Here is a 19,905-nt window from a genome sequence, read left to right on the forward strand (position 1 = left end):
TATGCTCTTCAGACATTGTTGGATTTGGTGTGTAACATTGTTTCAGGAGTTGGTGTATAACATTGTTTCAGGATTTGGTGTGTAATATTGTTTCATTTTTCTCACAATGGAGGTGTGCCTGCCTTTCTTCTTGTGCGGAGCTTGTCAATGTCTGTATGATAAGCTTACACTGAACACAATTGTATATATAGTGTTTCGCTGCACTTTAAAATGGTTTATGAAAAAAGCACTTAATCCTTGAATATTTGATAGAACTTTCTGAAAACTGTTTGGGCCTGGTGCTTTCTTTGGAGAAAAAGTTTACCTACTGATTAAGTTTTGAAGGGATTATGGAACTGTATAGGTCTTCTAATTCTTCCTGGGTGCTTAGTTTTCAACTCCCCACTCTGTGGCAAGGTTCAAGGCAGGCCATTGTTCCTATAGTCTCCTCACGGTCAAGACTATCCCCTTCTGAGTTTAGGTGTATTTGCAGAGAGGACTTCGATTTTACCCCACCCCTGAGCAAATCTGGGCCTGTCTCCTAATTCCACAACCCACAGGCTTCCAAACCCAAAGTTTAAATGTACCCAGCTCAGTAAATGTCTTCAAGGGAAAAGTTAATCTCCACGCTGTGTCTGCCTCTCCGAAGTCATACTTTCACGTGTTTTGGCCTTCTGAGCAGTCCTTAATTTTTTTGACAGAAAGTTAAGGGTATTTACATAGATTTTTCTATTTTACCCAACATTTTTAGTTTTTAGCCAAAGAAATGGTTAAGGTATCTAGACATATGTACAACCAGTAATGAAGGGTTCTTTCATTCTCAATGGTAAGATCTATTAAATTCTTAATGAGCTTTAGGTCCTACTTCTCTAATTTTTATTTCCTCAATTATTCGTTTTTCTCTGTAAAATTTCTTAGCAATTTCTAACACTCTCTTGACATGTTAACTCTTATATCCTTGTGTTTTTGATGCATTTAGAGCAATGACATTAATTTTGGAAATATTTATTGACGTTTTTTGTTGACGGTAGGCATGCTGGTGGATGCCGGGAATCCCATGAGGCATAAGACAGCCAGAAGGCATGAGTGGACCTCAAGGTGAGGTGGACCTCAAGGTGGGTGTGGACCTCAGGGTAGGGTGGCTGGTCTCGAGGAAAAGTGAGCCCAGTGACAGAGGCCTGGGCAGTGGTGGGGAAGTCTCCAGACAGATTATTTCATGTTTACAGAAAGGAATGAAAATAAATTATTTAAAGTGGAATGTTTACATACAGTCTATTAGCCTGGTCCTATGTAACTTATTTAAGTCAATCAGATTACATCTTTCCATTTCAAATCATTTCATTATTCTTATTCTAGAGTAAACCTCTAAATGCATTTTCAGACTTGCTCTCATTTCTCATCAGCTCAACCTTGTGCCACAAGAATAATCACAAATAATTTTAGGTATGTGGACATATAAAGAAAATGTTCTTATTTGACATTTGATTTTGTTGCACATAAGTTGGTTATAGGCAGACACGAAGGGGGCAACTGTGGGGGAGAGAAATGAGCAGGGAACTCTGGATGAGAAGACCTGAAGTTTGGTGCTACCTGTCTCACAGATTAGCTGACGTTCCTAGGGCAAAATAACCCTCTTTGAGCCTCGGTATCCCTGCGAGAAGAGACAACAGTGAATTTCCTCCCACAGTTGTGATTATGAAAATGTGATATTAAAATGAGGCTTTAAAATTTTTAATCAATTCATTTCACTCTTCTGCTTAAAATCCTTCCATGTCTTCTCATTTTACTTGGAATAAAATTTAACACCCCGGCTAGCTACATACATAACCTTTCCAGGACCGTCATTTCCTGACACTCCTCTCTGCCCCTCTCTGGCGGCTCCTCGGGGCTCCAGCCACACTGAGCTCCCCTGCGGTTCCAAACAACACACTTGTCTCCGCATCCAGTCTGCACACTTGCTTTTCCTTCTGTCTGGACCCTTTCCCCCCATTCTTTCTCATCTCTCAGCCCCAACTCAGATACCGCCCATACACTTCTGTCCGAAGGAGCCTCTCCCCACACTCGCAAGGAATTGGTTCATAGCCTTTGAATCATGTATCCCAGCCTGTGACTGTGTGGTCCGCAGAGTCCTCCACGTAGTTACTTTCTGGCTGACTCCTACTAGAATGTGGGCCCCTGGGGACGAGAATCTTATCTGTCTTGCTACTGCCTTATGATCTTTTTTTTTTTTTTTTCTAACAGTATATCTTGTTAGATACAGTATGTCCTCATAATGTATACATTATTTCTTGTACAATGATATGAAATAATATGGGAAATATTCATGATAAATTATTAAGTGAACAGTGCAAGTTAAAAACAATAGTTTCATATTTTTTCCCCACCCCCCCTTTCCCGAGTCAGCACCTTCAAGTGTTACCACTCCCCAAACGGTGCGCAATGCACTCATTGTGTAGGCATACCCCCATCCCCTCCCCCACCCCCCACCTCAGTCTGATGTCCAATTGGTGTCATTCCCAGATTTGTATTTAGGTGATGATCAGGGATGCCTTATGATCTTAAACAGCCCATAGCCCCTGTAAGGAATTCGATGAGTACATTTTGAATAAATTAGTAACTATTTGGGTATGAGTTTATATTGACAAGTCTGAGGCATTATTCAAACACATGACATTTTGACTCCATTTCTTATAGTTTATTTTTTACATAGCCAAAGATTGTCAGAAAAGTCAGATTATATCATCATTCAGATCCCAGGCTTGATGTTCTAAGTGGCAGAGACCCTGCAACAACAAGGCACGGCACCGACGGCCACTCCAGTGACAGCCACTGCCCCTCAAGGCTCTGCTCAGAAACCAGCCCTCGGTGTTGACGGTGGAGCATTTCCAGCTGCTCTCTTTAGTGTATTTTCTAAATAGAGACAGTTTAGCCAGCCGTGACTTCAGTGTTCTTTTGGAACCCTAAATTCGAAGTGCATTTTAAGAGTGGCTACTGTCACAATGTCTGTGTGACAGCAGACACGTAAAATTTCAACTCCATCAGGCACAGAGGCCCCGTGACAACTGAGCAATGCTTTATCAGAGGAAAAACTCTTCTTTGTGTAGTTAAGTCAATAGCAGATGCCTTAAAAGCACACCAAAATGACAAAGCATTTTTCCTGGATGCTACAAAATCCCTTTAGTGTTGTCCATTGTGTTTCTTGTCATAATTATACTCAGGCACATTTCTGGCTCATACAAGGAGCATCGTGTTACCAAATAGCCATATGACACTTGGCCGTTTAGAGAAGTCTCCAATACACTGCGGTCCTTGGCTCTTTTAGCATCGAGGGCAAGTCTAGAAGGCAACTGCTGCCCAGAGGTGTCAGGTTACATGGCAACACGAGCAGCACAAAAACAACTTAGTGTTTGGATGCTTCAACCAGTGAACCTTCAACATGTCAAATGACCATGAACCCCAGTGTGGCACAACCCACCTCCACGCAGCCCCAGAAACCATCGCACTATTCTGCTCATCAAGAACTTCGTGCCTCGGAATCCTGCCCCCGTGCCCCAACAGAAATTTTGTTATTGAACACGGATTGGCTTCTCACACATTTATCTTTGCTCCGTCACAACTTCTGGTACATAATGCGATGGATGAAGAGTAAGAACACTGTCATTAAATATACCTTAGGGGCCTATTTTAAGACTCTCAACCCTTGATCAAAAATTGCCTTTCTTTGCTGCAAAGTCTGTCTTCTGTGGCTAAATGTTTATTTAGAGCAGGGAACACAGGCCGAGCGAGGAGGAGGGGTGCCTGCCTGCATGGGAGAATCAGCCAGATCTACTGGCCGACCTACGGAATGACGGCCCACAAACCAGACCACACCGACATCCTCAGACACGAGCTGGTGGACACCTCTCCCGTGCACACTCGTCATCCTCCCCACTCACACTCAAACTCTCTTTCTCGTGTACACCAAGATTCTGCTGCTCCTGGAAGCCCTTCTGCAATATTCTGCAATCTTGGCCTCGTCTGGGTTTTTTTTATAACCAAATATGTATTTGCTCAATCAAAATGCAAACATCTGATTTTAGCAGGTTTCATACTCGATACATTATAGGATAGAAAATTTCCATATCACTGCACACTCTATGAAAGAGGATTTCAAAGTATTTTTAAACTGTTCAGCAGCCTCATAATAAAGTTATTCTCTGAACCTCTTGACACATTTATCAACCTTGACTCACATTACTCCAAATATTTCAGAATCCTTCTTGACGATGCTTTACCCGTGAGTCTCTACGTGTAGAAACTTCCGTTTGTTTCCGGCATCTACGCACATTCTATCACCTTTATTCAACTCTCAAACTTTTCTTCATTAATGTATATGGATAACGTTCAGTTCCGTCACATCTTATTAAGAACTAATGAAGCTCTTCTAGACTTAATTTTAGGATTCAGTGGCTGTCTAGATTTCCTCGGATCAGCATTCGCTTTTGCCATCACAAGCCTTGGGGATTTCTTCTTCTCACAACAGCAAGTTTTGTGGCTAACGATTGCCCCAAGCCTTCCTCCCTCCACAGGATTCCGCTCCAGCCTCAGCTGAACTCTGTGCACCTTCCAGACATCCTTGTCCCCTTCCAGGTACCTCAAGGTCAGTAAATATATCAAGCAAATCTCATTTTTCACCCGTCAGGAGTATAAACAAGGCTATGAACACACGCTGTTATCAAACACTTTTTCCCTCACTCTTTTTACTTTTTTGTTGTTTTCAATGGCTGTTTTAAGAGCACATGATACCTCCTTTGGGGAATAAATTCAATACTGTGAGAATAATTAAGTACATTTCCACAGTGTCAGGGTTTTAAATTCTATGTCATAACATTGATTTGCTGTCTAATAAAAGGAAGTAATGATGATGATAATAATAGAAACACCACTAACAACAATAGTAGTCACAGAACCACTGATTGCAAAGTGATTTGGAAAAACTTGGAAGCCTCTTATTACAGAATTAGTAGATTTTAGGTACTAATCAACTTTTTACCTTTCTTTTATTTTTATATAGGCACTAACTCTTAAGGACAATATAACCTAACAACTATTTACAGAAAGTGATGGCCTCCTCTTAGGGAAAAGGAGATATAATGACATTTTTGTAAATATCCCAAATCCAGTGAATTTTTCTGTAACCTTCCTTTTTCTCTTAACCTCCAGTATCAAGTTGCAGTAGAAGTTTGCTGTTAGTTGGCCTGCATATCAAAATTGTACTTAATAGGAATATATAATTCAGAAGTTTTTATTAATACCTGCTTTGTGAAAATGAACTGCAAGTTGACTAAGATATTTAAAACAGGAACAAAAGAAGGTCTTCTACAATGCCAGTGTGAGTCATGGACTTATTCACCTGCTATATTTACCTCATGGAAAAAATCAATGCCATTTCTGCATGTTCTTTTATGGTAAAGATCTTGTAAGCCAAGGGCTGAAAATCAATCCTACTTCATATATGCATCTTTAATATATTCAAAACATTTCTGTGGTATAATAAATCCTGTTGTGTAATAAATCCTATTAATTTCCCCATGACATTGATTTCATAAATTTACTTGCAACCTCATACTTACCTATGCGCACTTGTTGCTGTTATCTGAACACCCTTAAGAAACTTCATACTACCTCAAATAAGCAAGGAGACATTTTTTTAAAGAGTATTCTGAAGTCTTAATTCACCATGTTCCATGGGTTCGATATAAGCAATTAGTGTGAATCCTATTTAAATACTGCAAAACTAATTCTCTTCTTTTACATCAGTCTACTAGCTATAGTTACAGGAAGGGAAAAAACTTAGGCTTAATCTTTCCTGCCTGCGTCCTATCGCTCTTGAACAAGTAGGCTTGATGTTAAGTCTTTCAGAAAGCACTGTGCTATGTGCAATGACAAACCACTAGGATATAGAGAGAAACATTCATTTTTTCCAGATGTTCCTGCATATTCATGATAGATTTAGTGAAATCACATTCTGAATTTCCTTAACAAATATAAGTATTCTTCTTGTCTCACAGACTCAATCAGGAGATACAAAGATTGATAATCGGCGAAAGTCAAGTCAATTTGAGAGCTGTCCCGAGGAGATGACGCTACATCTAGAAACAGGGTTGTGTTTGGAGAGCAATGGAGCCAAGTAGAGTCAGAGATGCACCTACCAAAACACCGTAGCTGCTGGGTCCCTAAACATGAGCAAAGTGAAGCTTTTGGTACCTATTCCTGTAGAGAGTTTTCTGATAATGTATCAGTTATTAGTAGCCACAATAATGTTATGAAACAATCAAGTACACATTTTAGTGGCTAACAAAAATAAGTATTAATTTTTCTCATGCATCTGAAGGATGGCTGGGTACTTCTGCTGACCTGGGCCACCCCTGGCTGAGGGCAGCTGGGCTTGCTCTCGTGTCAGCAGCCGACTGGTGGCCAGCTAGGTGCAGGCTGGTTCAGGGTGGGCTTGGTTGGGAGGATTCGTCTCTGCTACAGGGTCCCTCATCTTGTAACAGGCCTGTCTTGGCTTTTCCCACGGTGGAGGCAGGGGTTTAAGGCAGGAAGTGGCTGAGTCTGAAAACAAGCCCAAGGTCACCTCTGCTGCCTCTACTGGCCAGAGTGGCTGGATCTGAGGCTCAGAATGTTTTGTCTCATTCATTTGTTCTACTGCTAAATCTCCTTAATAGTTCTACTATATTTTCCTATTTTTTCATTGTAAATATTCTACATATGTTTTCTTCAGAATAAAATTCTTTCAGGTAGAGGCATGCAAAACACAAAAAAGTAAAGAATAATGAACCCAATCTATACTTACAGAGGGTAAAAATCACCTAAGAAAATTACATATCTAAGATAGACATTAAACATAAACAGTGACGTTCAGTTTTGTATCCAACATGCAGTAATCATGTAAAGATCAAGTGACTGCAATTAGGCAGACCTCAGCCTCTGATTATGCCAGGATTCGCCAGCTCTGGGCTCTGAGGGTAGGTAACATGCCCACGAGGGGCACACGGGGTGGTGTTTTCCTAACAGGGCTGCTGTAACGCCTTCCATTCCACATGTTCTAAATGCAAGGTAACCTCGTTCGTCCCACATAAGTAGAAGGAGTCTAGTTCCCCTCCTTCTCTACCTGGACTGTCTAAGTGACTCACTCAGAGCCAATAAAAGGAAGTGGAAGTGACACTCTGACTTCCCAGGCTGGGTGAGAAAAGGCCCTGCAGCCTCCACCTGCTTCTTGGGGGACAGCTGACTCTGCGGAACCCCCTCAGGGTCCAGCTGCCACGAATGGGCCATGTGGGGGCACCATGGCCCAGGGTCCCAGCCACGCCCAGCCTTTGCCTCACCCCACCCAGCTCGGGAACAAGACGTGAGCAAAAACGCAACCAGTCAGTGGTCGTTTGATGTTCCCGGACTGATCCTAAAATCGTGAGCTGCATGAAGCCTCAGACAACATGGAATAGAAACAAAACTCTAAGTTTCTGGCCCACAGAATCCATGAGCATAATATAATAGTTGTCATTTTACAACACTAAGTGTAGGGTGATGTGTTACATAGAAATGTATGACCAAGGCAAGGGATGAGGTGTATCAAGGTATAAGTGATGAAAGGCCAGAGGACACAGCAGACAAGTCACCTCCGTCTCTGCACCATTTCCCCTGAGAGCTTGTCACTATGCTGAGTGCTGTGGTTGGGGTGGGGGGCGGGCAGGAAGGAAGAGAAGAGAGAGAACCGTGGTAGTAAACTTCGGATGTTGAATTTGACTATCATTTCAGAAACGACTGTAATAATAAGAAAGACATGGAAACCCAAAGATACCAGAGTAACCTTAACATTTTAATCCACCCTGCACCCCACGATCAGATGAGGTCTTCCAGTAAGACCAGATCATCTTACAAAAGAGAGACAGCTACATTTATTGCACTAATCAACTTGCAGAATTACATGTTGACACTAACTGCTTATTCAGTAAGCAATTACAATTATTGTGTTGGTTAAAATGTGTTAATGTGTAAAGGCTTCGGGGTTCTGAGAAGTAAAATGAACTAAAGTAGGAATGCCATTTGTAATTTTTATTAAAATTGAAACTTTTATTCATTGACTTGCATTGACAGGTAGTAATTTAGGATAAATGAACTAAAGCTGCACTGATTTCTGTAATACCTTGAAATGATTTGTTTTCTTAGTATTTCATTATCCAAAGCAAGGCTCACTCTATTAATTTATCAGATTTATGGAGACCTGCTGGTGTTCTTTGGCACCAGCTAAATCTTTGCCATGGTGTCACTTTGTCCTCATAGCCTCTGTGTTCACATCATCTCATCAATAAAATGAGCATGACGTAAGCAAACAACCCCATGGAGCGCAAATCAACAATGGAAATCTGCGTCCTCTGGGGCAGTGGCATCTTGACACCTGGCCCATGGGGGAGAAACACGGGAAAGTAAGGCACAAGAACAATGAACGAGGCTATTACAAATGGGGGGTAATTATCTAATGAAAATATGCGGTGTTAGTTGTATGTTTTCACTTTTCAATTTGATTAATGGTGCAAGATTTCAGCAAATATGTATATAATTTTTTTGAATGTTTTCCCTAGTAAATGCCTCATTGGGACCAGATGTAGAATTACTCAAAAATTAGTCAGCAGTGATCCCAAAAGGCACGAATGATCAACTGTTGCTGCTAAGAGATGATGCATGAGCTCTCTGTAGAAGTGCCCAGTGATGGGTGAAATATTCGTGCTTCTTTATCCATTTTACAAGAAGACACTGCTGGGGGAAGAGGGGCGTCTTATCACATGTGGTTCCACGGCTGTCTCGGAGCCAGCATGATTACTCACGTCAAGAGGAACTGACATATGTGATATTTCACCAGGTTTTACTGGATCAGAGAGGTAGAATTAATAAAGGATATGCACAAAGACAAGAAACAATTTTTTTTTTCTTTTTTTTTAAAGAATGAACTATACTGAGAAAAGCACAGCAGAAAGTACTGTTCATTAAACCTTGCTGTGCTGGGAAGAGGGCTTGTCTCGGACACCTAGCAAAAACACTTCTATCAATTTTTGACAGCCCTATTTATTTTTAAATGTGCAGGAAAATACCTTGTTTCTCTGCAATGCAGTGTCATCTCAGTTCAACAAGATAAGGGAGAAGCCCTCTTCCTTCCTGTATATTGTCCTGTTTTCTTTCATAACAACAATAATGAAAATAATGATACTATCTCACAATTGCATTGTGATCTTATACTCATACATATATTTCCTCAGTTTAGTTGTACTAAACCTTCTGAAATGAATAAGGCAATCCTAAATCAGCCAGTGGAATATCAGAAGGAGATTTGAGGACTTCTTTGCTAACTGCTCATGTAGAAAGATAATGTGGGACTATGAACTGGCTACCAGGAGATTTCATGGCATTTCTCAATGACCTTAGTCAAGCCATAGAGTTGTTTGTGTCTTTGTTTCCTCATGTATAGAAGTTGGATCATAAATCCCTGTTGATCTCATAGGTTACTCTATTTAACAAAGAGTTGCCATACAAAATTCATAACACAACTTACACGTTTTTAAAGCTCTGAAAGAAGATTGTAATTATAAAATAATTTCAACAAATATCAATGATATACAACTGGGTTTAAAAATATATTTTCTTATATTAGTAGATTTTTCTTGTTGATAAAAAGATGGATAGCATAAAGATTAGGAACTCGGATTCTAGATGCACAATTGCTGGATTTAGAGTCTAGCTCAGCTGCGAAATTTGACAAAAGTTACTTTGCATTTTTGTGCCTAACTTTCCTTTTCTGTAAAATGGACTAACGATGGTACCCAACCTACAGACTTATTGTGAGGATGAAATGAGTTGATATATATAGGTAATTGGAAGAGGGCTAACACATGGCAATCACTATATAAATGTTCACTATTGTTAAATGCTGGCAAACATTTTAGTAGCAATTGTCCTATTTTGAATTCTCACTAATAGGTTATTCACTTATACCAAACAATGAACCTTCATTTTACTTTGTTTTGTCATTTTTATTTTATGTAATAAATTTACTTGAATTGTATTTGTACTTCTAGTCACCTGTGTTGGCCATTTTGAGAGGGGTTTAGTTTGTTGATGAAATACAGGTGTTTATTTTCCTTTTATATACCAATATTTCCACCTGTAATTTTGATGCTATATATGAACTATTTATTGTTATGATATATGTGATTCTAGAATTCGTACTGTATCATTTGTTAGTGTAAACCTTTGTAAGTGAGATAAGTATATGTTATTTTGGGGAAATTTTTAGGGGGAAATTTTTTTTTCAGGAAATGAAGGTGAAATAGCCACATAGAATGAGTCAAACCCCACAAAGTCTCAACCTCTTTTAAATGATTTTGAAAGGCAGAGGGAAATTAATGCCTGAACATCTAAGGCAGGACCTGGCTTGTAGCAAACTCAAAATATTTTACCTTAAAACCTAATTATTTGATTAATTAATAACCCCTTAATATATGTCAGGTAATTTCTAAGTGCAAGGAAGTGTGGGCAAATTTTACATTCTGCTCCATCATATCTTTGCATTGATACGAATAGTGTAGTAATTTACGTGACATGCAATGGCACAGCAGTGCATATCCTGTACATGCTAAGATCATAGGAAGCTTAGTTTGAGAAGCACAGATATATTTTGATGTTCATAAGATCTTAAATATTAATCAGAATGTGTGTGTGTGTTTTCATTTACCTGTTCTGATATATCTCTATCTCTGTGTATATCTGACTCAAAGCAACTTGATTATAGAATTTGGACACCATATATAAAACTGAATATCTTAACAGATTCATCTGTTTCTTTAGATTTCCATTTAATTAATTTAAAAAAAGAAATTTCACTTTGTTTATATTCTCTAATATCTTTTTTATATTAATAAAAATGGAGGCATTATTTTGGAACTACATCAATGGAAGCCATATGGTCTGTGCAGTTTTTTCTGAATTCATTATTTGCTAACATAGTCTGCCATACTTGAACGGAATGGAGTAGAGAGGTTTGGATATAGGCCAAGTAACAACAAATTTCTCACATTCTTGTTGACTCACCTAGTTTACAAATTTCAAAACATTGTGAAAGTTTGCCAAAGAAATAGTGTTTGGTCTAAATATTGAATAAATTGTAGAAAGTAAATAATAGTGAAATGATTTGAAACTGACAAAGCATAGAAAAACAGGAAGAAATGTTGAGCATTTTTTCATGTTTCTTGGCCATTAGTCTATCTTCATTTGAAAAGTTTCAGTTCATGTCTTTTGCCCGGTTTTTAATGGGGTAGGGTTGTTTGAATTTTTTCTTTGCTGATTTGCTTGAGTTCTTTGTAGATGCTGGTTACCCCATTATCAGATGTGTAGCATGAAAATATTTTCTCCTATTTTGTAGGTTGTCTATTCACTCTAATGACAGTTTCCTTGGCTGTGCACAAGCTTTATAATTTCATCAGGTCTCATTTATTTATTTTTGTTGTTGCTGTGATTGCCTTTGGGGTCGTCTTCACAAACTCTTTGCCTAGGTGTATATCTAGAAGAGTTTTTCCAACATTTTTTTCTAGAATTCTCATAGTTTCATGCCTTAGGTTTAAGGCTGTTATCTATTGTGAATTAATTTTTGTGAGTGGTGAGAGGTGTGGATCCTGTTTCAGTCTTCTACATGTGGATATTCAATTTTCCTAGCACCACTTATTGAATAGGGGTTCTTTTCCCCAGTGTATGTTTTTGTCTGCTTTGTCAAAGATCACATGGCTATATGAGGATGGTTTTATATCTTGGTTCTCTGTTCTGATGCATTGGTCTATGTCTGTGTTCTTATGCTAGTACCATGCTGTTTTGGTTACTATAGCCTTGTAGTATAGCTTGAAGGCTGGTAAATTGATGCCTCCCAATTTGTTCTTTTTGCTTAAGGTTGCTTTGGCTATAAGGGATCTTTTCTGGTTCCGTACAAAGCAAAGAGTTATTTTTTCTAGATTTGAAAAAATGGCATCAGCATTTTAATGGGTATTACATTGAATCTGTAAGGATCTTTGAGTAGTATAGACATTTTAACCATGTGGATTCTGCTGACCTATGAGCACAGTGTGTTTTTCCATTTGTTTACTTTCTCTGAGATTTCCTTCCTTAGTGTTTTGTAGTTCTTACTTTAGCGGTCTTTCACCTCCCTGGTTACATATATTCCTAGGTATTTTATTTTCAACAAACATGAAAAAATGATCAGCATCTCTAATCATCAGGGAAATGCAAATCAAAACCACAATGAGATATCACCTAACTCCATTGACAATGGCTCTTATCATCAAAAAGTCTGAAAACAACAGATGCTGGCATGGATGCAGAGAGAAAGGAACACTTATATACCTTTGGTGGGACTGCAAACTAGTACAACCTCTTGGAAAGCAGTATGGAGATAACTCAAAGAACTAAAATTTGACCTACCATTTGGTCCAGGAATCCCACTACTGGGTATTTACCCAAAGGGGAAAAAATTATAAAAAAGACAATTGTACTCAAATGTTTACAGCAGCACAATTCACAATTGCAAAGATGTGGAAACAACTCAAGTGCCTCTCAATACATAAGTGGATTAATAAAATGTGATATATGTATACCATAGAGTACTACTCAGCCATAAAAAAATGGTGAACCTTTTGTAACAACCTGGATGGGACTGGAGACTATTCTTCTAAGTGAAGCATCACAAGAATGGAAAAACAAACACTACATGTACTCAGTACTAAATTGGAACTAGTCGATCAACACCTATGTGCACATATGGAAGTAAAACTCAATGGAAATCAAGCAGGTGGGAAGGGGAGAGGAGGGGATGAGTAAATTCACACTTAATGCATATAATTCACACCTAATGCATATAATTCACCTAAATGGGTATGGGCTCACTTATAACTTTGACTCAAATTGTCTAAAAGCAAATTATATAATGAAAACCTTTTTACTCCCATAATATTCTGAAATTTAAAAAAATCAAATAAATATAAAAGAACAAAAAAAGCAAAAAAATTTATCTTTTTCTCATATTGTACTGTCCAAAATTTCTAGTAGAATTATGAATATAAGTGGCAAATGCAAGCATATTTTTTTCATTCCTGATAGCAGGAGGAAACATTTTCAAATATTTTACTGTTTTAGATAATGTTTTCTGTAGGATTTTTGTATATACATTTTAACATTTTAAAGATACTCCCTTTTATTTTCAGTTTGCCAAGAGTATTTTTCCAGAAACAAGTGTTGAATTCAAATAAACACTTTTTCTGCATAAAAAAATAAGAAGAAAAGGGGAGGATGTATAGACAATAATAAAATGTTTAAATAACTTAAGAGCCTATCATATTCTACTAACATTTAGAACTTGTCATCTCAGCAACTTGTGACAACTTTTATCTTTGCTAATGATTAATGAATAGCATGCAATACTATTATGTGAAATATAATGATTTACTATTTCTATTAAATGGAAGAAAAATTATTTTTAGATTATTTTAAATTAAGTAAAAAATGACTTGAAGTTTATAGGTTCCACTGGAAAAATTGAGTTTTTGATGTTTCAGTGGACTAGATTGATTACCCACACAATATATTTAGTTTTATATTGTCAGTTGTGGCCAATGAAGCTTTTCAGTTTAAAGCACATGATTTCAACTGCTTTATGAGAATTAATACTTAATGCAATGATATGAGACACTTGTTCAATAATCTTCTATCATATTTTCATCCCTTAAAATCCTCTAAATTGATGATACTTTATGTATGTCTGTCAAATTATTCTACAGGGAAGAATTATGCAATTCTGTCTGCTTTATTCATCTTCCCTATCACTATTAAAATACTGATACTATTACAGTTTGTTCCCTTCTCTACAAATACGTAACAAAAGGAGAATATTATTGTGGAAACTATCCAATTTTATTAAAATAGATAATGTAATTGGCACTTTTTCAGCATATTGATTCTAACATACTTAACAAAGGTGCATTTTATTTTATTTCATTAATATAAAATTTTCTTTCAAATTTTCCCAAAAGTTCATCTTTTTAAAATATTTAAAAAATGCGTTTATTTTCAAAAACAAAATTTTTAAGATATTTGGTTTACAACAAGAGAGAATCTTTGCAGGAATGTTTTTGGTTTATAATTAAAGAACTCAGGAAGCAGAGCCAATACCAGTGTGCAGTTAACATTTACTCAGTTTGGTTTACGGAAGACTTTCTGTATTTTTGGCCCTTGGCTAGGGTTGGGATAAATTTTGGGCAAGGGAAAGACAGACTTTGCTTTCCTGAACATTATTGTCAAAGAAATGAACATGCCTCTCCAAATTTGTTTTTACATAAAGTGAAAACTAAGCAATCTCTATCTGGTAAACTTATGGTTTACACAATCTAACAGTCTATTTACGACAGTACTGCCAAAAAGCATGTCAGCTGATTCAAATGTTAATCCTCAAAGATTATATTCAAGATTTACTTACTCAGTCAACAAACCCTTATCGAACACCTAGTAGTATGTAAACACTTGAGAAGTTTTAAATTGTTGAATACTCAGTGCTGTACACTATACATTATTGGCAGTGCTCAATAAATATTTGTGGAATTCATGAATGGATGATTAGATGCACATAGTACCATCTTGAGATACAGGTAGTTCACGTCCTCAAGGTTACATCCTTGTGGAGGAAGCAGAAAAAGAAATGCTTGCTGCAGTTGTAATCAGGATTGCTATAAAGAGAAGTCCCATGTCACAAATACTCAGGGATGGGCATCTCATACGCCCTCCTGGGGTTAGGAAAGTCTTCCTGGAGGCTGCAATGACTTTGAGGGATCTCAAGGTGTTAGACACAGAGCAGGGGGTGTGGGGGGGTGGGGTTTGTTTAGTTTGCTGTGGAGCATACATTGAAATCTTGGTAAGTGATTGAAATAGCACTATCTAAGAATAATTTCTGCTAAGGTGGAAATGTCTTAAGTATGCAGTAGACTTTAGCTCATCTGACCAAGGAGGTGTATTTTTAGTTTCATTTAATTGAAACCTAAAGAGCTGTGTGTGGCCAGTGGCTACTGTACTGGGTGGTGTGGAACTGGAGACTGGCAGGCTGCGAGGCTGAGAAACTAGGAAGGAAGCTCCTGCAGTAAGCCAGACGCAAGCAAGGAAGGCATGATTTTTGCCAACGGCAGTGGGAATAAATATAAGAATATGCATTAAAGGGATTTTTAAGAAGAGGAAGAGATCCACGAGACCACCGTTTTCTGGGTGAACAGCCAGGTGTGGTTCCCTGTCATTCCGAGACACAGGGAGAGGGGAAGACAGGCAGATGAGGGTCAAAGATGATTTATTATCTTTGAGATACTGGAGACAAGAAAGACCAAAGGTGGAGACGTGGGTGAACACTGATATTTGAAGGCAGGCATGGGAAACACATCCGAGGAAGGAGATTATTATGCAGATGATGCAGAAAGAAACTCAGAAAACTGTGATGTTACAGATTCTCAAGGAGGTGCAAGGAAGGAGGAAGTATTAAGAGTGTCATCAGTCGCAGAAAGGCGAGGAAATAAAGATTAAGGAGTATCTAGGGGATTGGCCATGCATACCCCAGAGGTAACTTGAAACAAAGTTTCTTTAGAGATAGAGGATCTCTGTGGGTTTTAATGGTTGAGAAACAAGCTCTTGGTAAGGGCAGGTAAGTGTAGGCTGTGTCTTCTAATTTAAGCTTTTAACTTTATATCAAAATCATTAGCTGTTACGACTCAATCATTCTTTTCTACAAACTTCTTTCAAAGAAACATATATAAAACTATTGTCAGAAAATATGCTGCATATTCATCAAAATAAGCACGAGAGAAACTCCTGGAACTAAACAGCTAAAATAAGAGAGTGTTGTTTTTTATTTGCCCAAAGGGGAAAATGTATTCATTGTAGCTACTTTTTACAAGGATTATTAATATATTGAACCTGTCCATTGCCTTTCTTGTGTATATCTTCAAACCTTTAGAGAGAGAAAACATTTTTTGTTTTCTGGATCAAAAAGACTAAGTATTGTCATATGGTTAGAGCCCTGCTCCAGCCAGCATGGCTTAGATATTACGAATAAAATCTAGCTAAGTAACTGCAAGCTGAGCCTTTTTAAGTATTTTTAAAACTCTTGATTGGGCTGATGTGATGACTCTTGAATAACCTTTACCAACGGGGCTCAGGGTGTGTTGGGAAGAGCAGAGGTAGATTCCCAGAGAGGGGCTTGCCAGGGGGCCTCCTGGCACTGCTGACCATCTGTAGTCCGTAATTTTATAAAGAGGTGAATGAGGGCATGAGAAAAATAGTAGTAACTAGATATTACAACTCCTAACGCTCACCCACAAGGCACAAGATGACAGAAAAGCACAGCGATACTTCAGAGGTACACGGCTGGAGAATTTTATTCTAAAAGTTTTCTTACTGCTTTGGTGCCGTGCGACAGTTTCCCTGAACCTTCTCATGGGGTCACTCTGACGGCATAGCTAGTTGCCAAGTGAAGGAAAATGTGCACTTTTGGAAGAGCTGTCAAACTGTCACAATCAAGGGCAAAAAGAAGGAAAAAAAAATCAAAGGTGGTTAAAATGTTGAGGAAAACATCAATTAAACTGGCACATTGGTCAAGAATTTATATGCTCCTCATGCCCAGATTGTAGTCTGTAAACATCATTTCCCACAGAAAGGGATCGGGGTCCCTAGAGAAATGACTAATTCCAAGTATTGGGTGGGAATGTACAAAATGAGCCTGGAACAGATTGGTATTCCAGAAATCAAAGTAGCTAGGCAAGCCCACCAAGGTCATGCTGGTTGGACCTGACAAACCGTAAGGATTATGACTGCAAGGGACTAAAGCATAGCAGTTTCTTTCTTTTTTTTTTTTTTTTTTTTTTTGTGGTATGAATTGTACCTCAGTGCAACCTAATGGTTCATGAGCAAAGATTTCTTTGTATGGAACTATTCTACACAATAAATGAAGAAGATATAGAGTATCATTTTTTTGCAACTCCCTAATGAAATAATGAATCCACACAGAGCTTGTCAGTGGCTGCTAACTTCATAAAAAGGAAAACAACCAAACATTTTGTGTCCCCAACAGCTATGCACTGTGCTATCTATGAAGTATTATTGCCAAAGAATCAAACCTGAATCCAACCAAGTGGCTCTTCTAATCTACCAATTTACTGGAAATACAGAAAGGAGAGTTAAATAACATCACAGTAATACAACAAGCGGAGTTCAGGCTGGAGGAAAATTCTATTGAATCAATAATTTGGGTTCTTCACCAAATAAATTGTGAGCATTAGCAAAACAAAACAAAACAAAGGGGGGTACATAGATAGAAAATAGACATATCAGATAATGGATTTTATTTTAATCTTGACTCAAGCAAACTATATAAAATTAATTTTTGCACTTGGGAAAATTTGAACACTGCCCACACATTTAAGATCTTACAGAGTGAATTAATATTAATTTTTGGAGGATAATATTTCACTTATTTTTTGAGTCCTTATTTTTTGGAGATAAAACTGTAATATTTAAATATGAAATGATATGATGTTCAAATTATCTGAGAGAGAGACAGAGTAGGTAGGGGATATATTTTGCTAGATAGCAGAATTCTACGTGTCGTCACCCACTACTGCCCGGCCAAAGCTCTTAAAGGGCACATGCAGAGAAATCAAGTGGTTGGAGAAAGTCCAGGTTAATGTGAAGCGGAGAACAGTGTGTTTACACTTTCGCTTGGATGTATAAATCTTCCCTTGTGTCTATTTAATAAGAGTCCTTCTTTCACAAATTTGAATTTTTGTCCCTAACACCCATGTGGTATTAGAAACTGCTATTTTTTGTTTCTGAATTTTCTTGTAATTTGAGAACTGACCAATATTTTCATCCATGTTATTTTGTCAATAATGCAAAAATGATTTAACTTTGAACCTATTTAAATCTGTCAGATGTTCTGGTATGTTTTTTTTGTTTGTATTTGGCCGAATTTGTCAAATTCCAAAATTCCTTCTTGGATGCCAGGTCATGACCTTTTGCTAACTTCTACTTTTCTTAGTAATCAAAATCCTTCCTACAAGGAACATTGGGTTTATATTTACACTGCCTGGAAAATGATCCCTCTGTAATTCATAGTCATTAAACAGAGCTGATTTCCTCAAAACTGCCTGGCTTTTCTCCTAGCTTTCTCTGGTTGGCTTGCTCTCTCGCTCTCTGAAATAGTCCTTAAAACTGTTGTAAACTCTCTAACCTCTAACCCATCTACTCCACTCAGAATCTCAGCCGTTGCCTGCTCTTGTTACCTAACCAAGGAAAAGGAACTTACTAGGTAGAAACTCCATCAACTTTCCTGCATCTCTAAATAAATATAACCTCTAGCACCATCTTCTCCCCTTCTATTGGTAAACAATGGAAACCAATACTTCCTCTAGGAACGACTCCATTCCGTGCCTTCTTAATAAACTTGCCCTATTGATTTTTTTTCTGCCATCTTTTCAGCTTTTCTCTCTCTACTTAGTCTTCCCATCCAGATCGGGAATGTTTCAGTCTCTCTTACTTTAAAAACAAAGTGAAACAAAAAATAACTCCCTGAACATCATAAGATAACACTATCTTTCTTCATCTAATCATAGTCAAAGCTTTTTAAAGAAGTGTCTGTGTCTAGTGGCTCATGTTCCTCACTTCCCACTGCTCTTCAACGCCGTCCCCTCCGGCTCTGCCCCACCGCTCAGCGGAGTCTGTCATTTCTAAGGGCCTCGGTAACACCAGGTCCATAAAGCCCCTGAGCAACTCTCCCTCCCTGGTTGTGTACTTGGCTTTTCGGCAATCTCCAGCAGGGGTGAACACCTTCCCCTCTTGCCGCCCCCTTTCCTAGGGTTCCTTAGCCATCCCGTCCTCTGTCCAGGCTCTGCCTTCCTGCCTGGGAAGCTCTTCTCATCCTCCATGGCTGGGTGTCCTGCCTCTTCAGGTGCTCTTCAAATATTGATGTTGCTCCAGATTCAGTTCTCAGCGTCTTGTCTTATGTTACTCTCTCCTAAGCAAGCTCAGACACGCCTATAACCTCGACTGCTGACATTCAGAGTGCTCCCTAGTTTCAATCTCCTGCTGGGATTTTTATTCCAAGCCTTGGATCAGTATTTCTAATGCACATGTTGTACGCAACTCCCACTAATGTCCTAGAAGCGTTTCCCTCTCAGTATCCCGAAACTGAACTCAGTATCATTCCCTAACTTGCTTCGGAGCCTCCAAAGATCCCCTACATACCTCTCTAGCTTCTTTTTCTCATTATCTCTTCAAATTGTCTTCATTACTTAAGATTAGTGTGCCTCAGATTGATTCGTATAATCATTACTATAAATGGGAAATGCCTATGAAAGTGGAATTGAATTTTTTCTATTAAAACAGAAATATCTTGATATCTTTATTATGCTTTACTGGGGATGGTAGGGATTTCATTTTAGTCCAATCAAATGTAATTTATGTCATTCGTGAAATGACACATCACACCCAGCAAATATTAACCATAAAAAACTATGTTCTTATCTTTGGCATTCATAAATAAGACAAATCTTACTTTCTGAATTGATTTCTTCCATTAGTCACCTAATAGAGCCAAGAGCTACATTAATTTCACCTCTACCTCTGAAAGAACGCCAAAAAAAAAAAAAAAAAAAAAGCCCAGTTTGGGGCTTTTATACTTGGCATCTTAGAAAATTCCTGAAGGTCAAAATCCATTTCTTTGCTTCTAAATAATTAAGGGTGGATAAAAGCAAACTCCTGCCTGTTAAGCAGTCAGAAAAGTGAAATGTTCAACAAACACTTCCACTGGTGGACTTCCAAAGTGGT

Source organism: Eulemur rufifrons, chromosome 5 (assembly GCF_041146395.1).
Source record: "Eulemur rufifrons isolate Redbay chromosome 5, OSU_ERuf_1, whole genome shotgun sequence".
Lineage (NCBI taxonomy): Eukaryota > Metazoa > Chordata > Mammalia > Primates > Lemuridae > Eulemur > Eulemur rufifrons.